This window comes from Octodon degus, unplaced genomic scaffold (genome assembly GCF_000260255.1).
Source record: "Octodon degus isolate 3935 unplaced genomic scaffold, OctDeg1.0 scaffold00012, whole genome shotgun sequence".
Taxonomy (NCBI): Eukaryota; Metazoa; Chordata; class Mammalia; order Rodentia; family Octodontidae; genus Octodon; species Octodon degus.
Genome location: NW_004524588.1, coordinates 24413405 through 24424359, shown reverse-complemented (window position 1 = coordinate 24424359; position 10955 = coordinate 24413405). Strand labels below are relative to the sequence as shown.

At 39.6% G+C, this 10955-nt stretch overlaps 1 pseudogene; it reads left to right on the top strand.

Moving 5' to 3' along the window:
- Positions 1–9505: 9505 nt before the first annotated feature.
- LOC101591327 overlaps positions 9506–10955 on the top strand; it is a 90045-nt pseudogene continuing 88595 nt past the window's right edge.

Here is a 10955-nt window from a genome sequence, read left to right as displayed (position 1 = left end):
AAAAAAACTCAATAAATAATGCAGTATGTTTCCTTACTTGCACAAGTAACTGGCCCATGTAAGAACTTACTAAATGTTAATGGTTGCTTTGGATCCCTAAAATGACTGCAATCCGTCCTCATCCCATTTCAAAAAAATACTCTACTTGCAATATTTAAAAATTAGTATGCATTAAGTGAAATACAGTTGTCAATTTAAAAAACAATTATCAGCCTAGTTCTTACTATATATATTCAAGGCTTGCCTTCTATTCACTATGTAGCCCAGGCTGGCCCTGAACTCATAGCAATCCTCCTACCTCAGACTTCCCAGTGCTGAATTTGCACCATGTCTGTCAAATTGACATTTTTTAAAACTCTGAATTCATCAGATATTTCATTTACTCTAGGTCTTCTGCTTTTAAGACTTCTCCAACATTCATACTTTCAATATCTATTTTTAAGGTTAGTAAAAACAGTCACTGCAAAATTTACTTGCTCTTAGTTCCTACAGAATTATTTCTCGCCAAATTAAAAGTTAAAAGAATGGAAAAAAGTTAAAAAGTAAAAATTTGAGTCCAGATATTACAATAGACTGGTTATATTACTTCAGAAACATCACTAAAGCCCATAAAAATTCAGATTACATTTCATGGTAAAAACATAGAAGTAGATGCAAAAAAAATATACTCCAACATAGTTGAAGTTGGCATACGACAAACCTAAAGCTGACATACTTTGCAGGGAAAAGTTGAAAGTTTTGTCTGCAATATTAGGCACAAGACAAGTGTACCCACTCTCAACATTTTTTCCCAAAACATTCTGAAACAGTGCAAATAAGAGTGAGAGAAGAAAGGCAACAAAAATGGAAAGAAAATGTTAAATTGGTCCTCTTTCCATGGGAGAGTGGTAAACACCCTCTTAGATCACTGTAGAAGCTATTCTTAGGCGATGTAAATGAAGGCTGCAAGAAACCTGCAAACAAGATTTCTAAAATAATAAATAGGATTATTTAACAAAGGAGATTAAACATTTCATACTGAGAACTATAAAACACTAATGAAGATATTCAGGTAAACACAAATCAATGGAAAGATGTCCAGTTTTCACAAGTGGAAGAATTGTGCTAGTTTTGTTAAAATGTGGATCCCAACCAATGATTTACATATTCAGTGTCACATCTATCATAATTCTAAAGACATTTTCCTCAGAAATGTAAGAAGACAATTAGAAATTTATGTTGAAAGAAAAAGAAATGAATTTCTTAAATGAAAAGAACCAATTCAACTGTATCATAAATTACATTTTAAAATATACCACAAAATTATTGTAATTAAAACATTATAATATTGGCATAAAAAAGACATATTCACCAATACACTATAGTAAAGATTCCAGCAAAATATTCACAGCTGTATACTGAGTTTATGTTTAAGAAGCTAAAAACACACAATAAAGAAAGGAGGGCTGGCCAAATAGCTCAGCGGATTAAAGTGCCTGCAAGCAGGTGCAGGGGCCAGGGGTTCAATCCCCGGGCTTGCCTTGCTGGCCCTGACCCCAGGATGTACTGAGATGGTGATTGAGACTGGGCGTGGTGGGGCGTACCTGTAATCCCAGCTCTTGGGAAGCTGTAAACAGGCGGATCACTACCAGTCTGATATAGTAGCAAGACCCTGAACACCCTGTAGACCCTTCCCTAAAATACAAAATAATATAAATAAATAAAAAGAAAGCACAAGAATCTCTTTACTAAAAATTTTTATGACAATTGGATATTTATAAGAAGCAGAATAGGGATTTAAATTTAGCTTTAGTTAGTAATAAAAGTACTAGAACAAACATGGGGGAGAAATTTTATAAGCTTTTGTTTAAAATGATTGTCACATACAAACCAGAAGGACAAGCAGCAAAGTAAAAGTGAACAAATGATAAAGCAACCAAGGAAATAATCAGCAGAGCAAAGAGAAAAGCTAAGACATGGGCTTAAATATTTAAAGTGTAGAACTGATAAGGGCCTAAAATTCAAAAGAAAAGCAGACGACTAAAAAGCAAGAAAACAATCAGACCTTGAAAGGAGCAAAGAAACTGCACAGATTATGTCTAAAAAGAAGACTTTTATGTCACTATCAATTACATGAAAAAAAGTTTAAGGTCACTAATGATCAAAGATTTGTTTACTGAAAATGTAAAAAAAAAAAAAAAAACCTAATAAAAATTCAAGAATAGACAAATCATTGTGATACAGGGAACCTCCAAATGACACAGGGAAAAAAAACTGCTCTCAACCTAACGGGTATCTGGCACAAGTTCATGTTCTCTAAAACTGAAGAATGAATTTTAGGAATAAATGGAGGCTATGAGCAGAATATATTTAGTGAAGGAAAGAAAGCTTCTGTCCGTGAAAGGGATAAGAGCGGGCCCTGAGTGGGTTGTCCACGGGAAGCTGTCTCTTCTAAGGACTTTTATAGAGGAACCATGCAGTGAGGCAGGTCTAAGGTGGTGAAGACGTGGGAACTCGCCTAGGTGGGCATGAGGTGGAACAAAACTATGGTCAACCAATGAGATTATAAACAACACTGCTCAGGTAAAATTGATTAAATTCAGTACTAAATGGGGAAGCAAGTCACATAGCAAGTGGGCATGAATAGGGGACAGGGTCTCTTCCTGTTGGGGGTTGGGCTAGTGACTCATTTGGGCTCTTTCAAGGTGATTGATACCTGTTTAAAATATCAGTCCCTGATGCCCACCCCGAGGGAAATATGGAGCTGTATGTTTCCTCTTTTGTCTTGGTTTTGGGGTCGGGCCCATATGGGAGTGCCCGTCTCTTCCAAGCTGTAAAGTCACCTGGCCTTCCATCTTGTTTCTTTGAGGGCCTGGCCCTGTCTGACTACCTATAATATCTCTATCTAATTTAGCTGCCTACCACAATTGGCAGCTAATTAGATATCCTATGCTTATGCACTGGAAGAACTGACTAAAACCACATGAAAATTGAAACAGGATAAAATATCACTTCACACCTATTAGATTAGCGATTTGTATCAGTGTTCACTAGAGAAACATATAGCACAAGATATAAATTTACAAGACTGGCTCCCAACGGGCACCCAAGGAGTTGCAAGGAAGTGTGCAAATGGTGGCAGGCACCACTGAGACCTAAGGATTCAGGTGAACGCCCCCAAACCTCACCACGGTGTCCTGTAAGCATCTGCACCAGGTGGCCGTGGGGCTATGAACAAAGGCTGAAGAGTGTGCAGGAAGGAAAAGGACCTGCACTGGAAGCTGAAGAGCTGTGATGGGACCAGGTAATGTAATGTGCGGGTGAAGACTGGAGCTTCTCAGAGAGCAGAAGCAAATCTGTGCTCCCCATTCCCCGTTCTACCATCCACCTGATGAGCTGGGGTGTGTCTCCCACACCTGAGGGTGTGGGATTGCTGGGCTGGTTTAGGCTGCTCTTACTCAAATTGACACACTCAGTCAACCATTACACTGTTAGAATAAAAGATGAGATGTAGAGGAGCAGGAACTACTGCATATTCTTAGAGGGAACATAAATGGCATCAGCACTTATGGGAAGTTCCATGGGAGTTTCTCAAAACACTACAAATAGAACCATTTGTTCTATCCTGACTTGAGCAATGTTTCATTATGTTAACTTGTTCTGACTGAGACCCACCTCTCAGATTGGTAGAACACAATTCCAGGGGCGTCTGTAGGTGAAGGGCTAGCAGGCCAGCACTGAAGGAAGACCTACTCCTGATGTGGGTGGCACTAGTGAACAGGCTTGTACCCGAGACTGAGCAAAAAAGGACAGAAGAGAAAGCTTTCTCAGTTTGGGAGAGCACTGGGTGTTTCACTCACCTGTAGCCACTGGACTTCCACCTCTTCAGCCTTCCAGCACACTTACTCGGCAGCCTGGTCCGGGGCCCAGGCCCTTGATGTTGCATCCTTGATGCCTCCACCTTCTTGGCCAAGACGCTGCATCCTCCTGGTCTCTGCGTACAAGCCACTGCGGGTTTCACCACTTCTGGTCCCACAACTGGCCCTGTGGATTCCCTCACCTCGAGTCCTGTAAGCCTCTCTATCCTCTTGCATATTATGCATATGTTTTCTACTTGTGCTCTCTCTCTAGAGAACTCTAGTACATTAACATCCCCCTTGTGGGTGTATAGGCAGAGAAACTAAAATGAATAGTTAAAACTAAACATAAATATTTCATGTTTATTGTATATCATTCATAAATATGCCAGATAGGAAATAAGCCTAAATGTTCATCAACAGATTAGACTGGTGAAGAAAAGGCAGTATAGATAAACAATAAATCACCATCAACATGAAAAAGAAGGAAATTCTGTCATTTGTAACAACACAGAGAACCTAGAGAACATCGCATAAAGGAAATAACCAGAATTTCAAAACAAATATCTTATCGTGTTCCCTTAACAGTAAGATCTAAAAAGCCGAACTCCTAAAAGTTATGAGGCACTGTTTACAGACTGAGAAGCTGCTGATCATAACACATCAAGTTCCTGTTTTGTCAGCATGAGGCATCCAAGATGTGTTTACTGTATGGTGATCGTGTGTAAAACTATGTATTGGCATTGTTTATTTGTTGATTTTTTCCTGGTAACAGGGATCAAACTCAGAATGTTGTGCTTGCCAGGCAGGAACGTATGCCACTGTGCTATTCCCCAGCCCTGTACTGGCATTCTTATAAAATAAGATTTAATGTTATAGTGTGTCTTTCACATATAAAACTAAATGAAATATACATAAGGTAAACCTTAATAATAATTAATTTGATTTAGCATTTCTACAGTAACACATATTTTAGAACAATATGTTGTATAGGATAAATGTATATAATTGTCAAAAGTATTTGTTTTAAATACGAGATTACATAATTTGTGCACGACTTATGTAGAATTCATTGCATTATGACATACTATATTGCATTACATAGTGTGTTACAATAGAATAACACAGCATGGGTTTGTACCTCTATCCAAAAGATGATTCAAACTGTGCACATGCTTTGCTAACCAAAATACTGCCTGGCAAGCACAGGGACCCGGTTCAGTCCTCAGTTCCACATGCTGTGCTGGCCAAGTGCCAATCTGGCCAAAACCAGGTGTGGTAGTGCACGCCTACAGTTCCAGAACAGGGACAACTGAGACAGAAGGATCACTAAGAGTTGGAACTGCATAATGAGATCCTGTACCAAATAAATAAAAGATTTTAAAAGCTGGCCAAATAGCTTAGCAGATTAAAGTGCCTGCAAGCAGACACAGGGGCCTGGGGTTCGAACCCTGGGCCTGCTGTGCCCGCTACACCCCATGGCACGCTGAGATGGCAACTGAGACTGGGCGTGGTGGCGCAAGCCTATAATCCCAGCTCTTGGGAGGCTGTAAACAGGTGGATCACTACGAATCTGTTCTAGTAGTGAGACCTTGAACACCCCATAGACCCTTCCCTAAAATATAAATAAATAAATAAATTTAAAAATATTCCTATTTAAGTATTAAAGTTAAACAGCAATGTGAACTTAACTTCACTGATAGACAAACACACACACACATGCACACACACACGTGTACATATTTTGTTCTTTGAAGAAAAATATCCATGATTAACAAATGAGTTTCTTCATGACTAGCATTCTTGTTATGCCTAACGTGTCCCTGAATCTGTAGTCATCATTTCACAAAAACTAATTCATTCTCTCTTTATAAAAATCTATGAGAAAGGTACTGATACTTCCCTTACTTTACCAAGAGGGAAAGGAGGTATAGCCAGGTCAGGCAACTGCCCAACATCACACAGCAAGAAAGTATCAGTGCAAACACTCAGAGCGAGGAAGTCTCACTCCCAACCTCCACTGCTGACAACTCTGGTAGCCAAGGGTCCAAAGATAGCTCTTTCCCAGCAGAAGAACCAATGTCCCACCAGACTTGGAGCACATTTGCCTGTGCACCTTCTTTCTGGTCCTGCATGTGGCAGCCAGGACATCCACGCCCTCAGTGGTTGGCTCATTCATGCCTTGAACTTTGGTTTTTCAGTGAAGCTCATGAATACTGAACTGAACATAAGGAGTTTAAATAAGAATCCAAGTTACCATACAAAAATCATAGCAGTTAATAAGAAAAAAGGTCTGACCAAATGCCTTCTGTAGAAGCACTTTTTGATGAGGGGACATAGTACAATACTGATTTAATAATTCAGTTTAATATGTTACTGGTCATCTGTTACTTGCTGGGGGGAAAGAAGCAGGATACAAAGCTGTAGGTGCACTATGATGCCAGCTTTGTAAATACATTTCGTTTATAGATAGAACTGCATATTAATATATGTGTAAAGAAAGAAAACAGCAAAACATTAATACAGGTAAAAGTGATTGTGTGATTCTAGTTTTCCTTTTCGCTCTCATATTTTCCCAGTTCTTTTTTTTTTACAGAGATCCTAATATCTACATAATTTAGAAAGTTTGAAAAAATATCCAGTAAGCATTCCATTTAAAGTTTTGACATCTTTAAAACTGAAGCAATGTATATATATGTTAAAAAAAAATAAACCCGCTAAGTGGGTGTGACCTTACTGCTAGAAATACATTCATAAGAACACTGAGTACCTCAAGTCAGTTTGTCTTGAAGAAAATCAAATATAAATTTTAAGAGAAATGTGAACAAAAACATATTTAGGAGGATTCCTCTGCTCTATCTCTTTAAAAACTACGGTAAAACAACACATAAGGACATAATATGAAAACAAACTCTCCTGCTGGCATCTCACCCCCAATACTACTATTTCCCAGATGTAAACTCTATTGCAGTTTCTCACGTGATTTTCAGAAAATTTTTATGCATATATAAGCAAATATGTAATCTTTATTTTTAAATAAATGAGATTAGATTATATATGCTACCCTGCATCTTGCTTTTTTACTAATAGTCTTAGCGATCTTTCCCTGCCAGCTCATGGCTGCCTCCCTCTTGCTGATGGCTGAAGAGCACTCTGCTCGATGCGAGCACACCGACTTCCTATTCCCCCTCCGTGTTCAGTGATTACTCCAAATATCTTGTTTGCTTTTACTCTTCTGCCTCTGCCATTGCTGCAGCGACAATCCCTGAGGAGGAAGATACAGTGCAATGTGAGAAGCACACCTGTTGAATACGTTTTCGTTTTTATAATTCACTAAGTTGCAAGGTTTCTGTGGCTTGGATTGTGAAAGGTGTATCAAACTGGTTCCAATAAATGTAACTGTTGTCTATGAAAATGTTGTTTTCCCTTGCCAGGGGTGTGTTACATCTTTGTCAAAATGACAGGTGAAAATTTACATGCAGTTCATGCACATTGTGTATTTACAGTGAAACTGAACATCTTTTAATATTATTGACTTGACTTTTTTGAAACTGCCAGTATTTTCACTGATTTATAAGAATTACATATACATTAAGAAATGTCAAAAAATAAGAAAAAGGGTTATTTAAATGATCATTTTACAAGTTATCACTTGTAGACATATTATGCATGTACTGAAGAAGTTATGCTACATTCCTCATATTCAGATTGTGTGTTTTTGCTTAACAGTTACTTGAACTAAAAGAAACAGTGTTGCTAAAGGGAAAATTTCCATTTAGAAAATTCTATGTAAAAGAAGAAAATATACCAATAATGGATTATAGCACATTTATGTGATTTCTAAAGATCTTCCAGCCCAAAGTTTTGGAAATTTTCTCCTCCTAAAACAAAAAAAGTACATTCTCATGATTACTCTAACTAAATACATGAACATTGTTTTTCATTTAAAATTCTGCAATTTTAAAAAAATCTGCAATTTTGAGATTGGTCAGTGGGAGACATCCCATGTACTCTGTAAATTATTATTATGAAGAATTAGGAGCATCGCTAATCAGTTAAACTCTGCTGAAACTGGTTCTCACGCTGCTCCCGCCTTTACTCCCATTCTTGCTAAATGATTCACACTTTTTCACATTTCCAGAGTGCTCATAAACCATCTGCTCTTTCCTTACCAAAATATGGAATTACACTTTCCTTTTAGCTTTTGCATATAGTTTACTTCTTTTAATTTAAATTTCCAAGACCCAATATGATCTGCCAAATGTTCAGGGATTCTCTGGGATTGGATGGCATTTAACAATTCTAGCTACGTTTTTGAAGCCTTTCTCTATTTCAATTTTAAAAAATGGAAAGTCTAAGCCATTATATTTTGCCAATCTCCCTTCAATATGCAAAGAAAGGGTAACGTCTGTGGTAACCCTTATTATGATCGCTATGGTAAAGACAAGAAAATTCATCAGAGTAAGACAACAAATCAAGGCCTAGAAACTGCTGTGAAGGTAGTTTCATTTGTCATATTGATTTAATAAACAGGTAACTGATTGACTGGAGTATTGAAGAATCAACTGTCCTTCCTGCTCCCTGCTTGTGACTTTATGATTATCTAGAAAAACAAGAGCCTTCCATACTCAGGCCACCAATAGATGTGAACAACCAAATGGGCAAAATGATTTAATTCCAGAAACACGAATTGCATAGACTCTAAAACCACTTAAAATATACACACCTACAATTTAGACGACCTATTCGGAAATGTGCCACACTTTGCATGCAATATTTATTTTGGCTCCAAAATAATATTCTTGCAGAAAGAAAATACCCAAGTTCCCATGTTCAGGATATTGGGAAATTGTAGCAATCCCGTGAGTCCTCTGAACTTCTGCAAAATGAAAATTTAAGACCTGATTTTAGCTCTGGTCACGGTGTCACCCTCACGGACTTGAGAATTTCACGAAAGGCTTCCGAGCTCCCTAGCGAGGTGGGCCTGCTTCAGAGCTGCTCTGTGCTCACAGTCCGATATGCAGTCATACAATTCCTCCGTTTCCAGCTTGCCTCATCAGCTGGTGAGCTGATTTTCTACTTAACAGAAAGACTTGTAATGGTTTAACTGTTCCATGAGGCTAAAACTTCAGATTAAATTGATTTTAAAACTTGTTTCATGGGGCCAATAGCTATGACTTAAGTGTTGTATTAAAATCTATACCAAAATTTTAAATTTTAAAACAAAATGCAAAAACTAGCATTTTAAAAATAATTTCCTTAGGGCCGGTGGTATAGCTCAGCGGACTAGGTGCTTGCTTGGGTAAGCAGAGGGGCCAGGGTGATGGTGTTCTGGTGTGGTGGTGCACGCCTGTAATCCCAGCACTAGGGAGGCAGAAATTAAGAGGATCACTACAAGTCTGAGCTTCGTAGTGAGACCCTGAAAAAAAAAAAAGTAAGAAAAGAAAAAAACCCTTAAACTTCCTTGTTTCAGTTGGGAGAAAAGAAAAAGCATGTCTTCACCAGAGCTTCCACACTCAGACTGATGTTCTACTTGCTGAATTCACATGAAAAATCGCCATTCTTAAACTTTATTACGAAGTTATCCCTAACAATGGGAAGAAGGGCGAACGGGGAGCGGTGGCGGTGCGGAGACGGAGGGTTTCCTGGTTTCGGACCCCAGCGGCTGGATGGTGAAATCCTCCCCTCCGCGGATCCGCAACAGCCACGGCTTCGCCAGAGAGAAGGAAGGGGATGAACCGAGCGTCGCCGTTCACGCCGGCCACGCCGGGCCGCTTCTTCGTCTGCGTGGCCGCGGCGGCGAGAGTCCAGGACCTCCGTCCGTCGTCGGAGTCACCCGGTGCAGGCCTCGGTGGTGCTCTGGTGTCCCTCGCCCACCCCTGAAGATGCAGGTGGGCGAGCATATAGTCAGCAGGATCACAATCTTCCAGCTAACTCATTTTACTCTAATAATCGGCTGAATGTAGCAGAGGAACTGGCGTCTACTAACAAGACAAGGATTCTAAATATCCAGTCCAGGCTCACGAGGCCAAGCACATTCCCTGGAGAGCCGTGTGGAGCGGTGGCAGCCTCGACACTGACATCCCGGAGGTCCTCTGCCCGAGGGGAGCAAAGACAGCTTTGCAGCTTCCTTGAGTTCGCAGAGGAGAAGCTCCACGCCGACCACACCTTCAGTTGCTTCCACAAGAACCAGGAGGACAGAGCTGCCTTGCTCCGGACCTTCAGCGTTTTGGGCGTTGAGATTGAGAGACCAGGGCATCCCCTTGTCCCCAAGAGACCCGATGCTTGCTTCATGGCCTACACGTTCGAGAGAGAGTCTGCTGGCGAGGAAGGTAGTGGCCCAGCTGCTGAGGGAGCCCCGCGGCGGCAGTCCCCTCAGTGCCTTGCTCTGGGGAAGCAGACTCGGTCCTCTCTTCTGGGTTTGTCCGCATGTTGTGATTGTGCAAATAATCGCTCACTTGAAAAAAAAAATAAGAAAATGATCACACAATTTCTAACTAATTCTAAAGGTTTTTTTTCTGCGTGCTTGCTTTATTCAATAGTATTTAAGTTGTTAGAGGTACTCATTAATGTAATTTTGCTTCTATTTTGTGAAACTTCTATCATTGAGAAAGATAAAAGGAATTAGTATTTGTTATAAAGGATATATTTTCAGCTATCTATATATGTTATTTAAATTATATTTTAAAATCCTTTCAATGGATAGATACTTATGGCAATTGAAACTTGCAGAAACATTTAAAACTAATCTTATTTTAATTTTTTCTTTAATTTGTGTATTTGGTACAGAGTCTCACTATGCAGCTTAGACCTGTAGTGATCCTCCTGTCTCAGCCTCCCCAGGGCTGAGATTAAGGGTATGCGCCACCACACCTGGACTCAGTGGCTGGCTCAGCGTGCCTGGGGAGGGGGCCAGCATGGCATGTGATACTGGGGATCAAAACTAATCTTATTTTTGTAGGGCTGGGGAGATAGCTCAGTAGAATAATTGCTGGCACGGCAAGCACAAGGTCCTGAGTTCAATCCCCGGTACTAAAAAAAAAAAAAAAAAACTAGTTTTATTTTAAAATAACTAAATAATTTCCAATTAGATAGAATTAGAGATTATGTAAGGTTCTT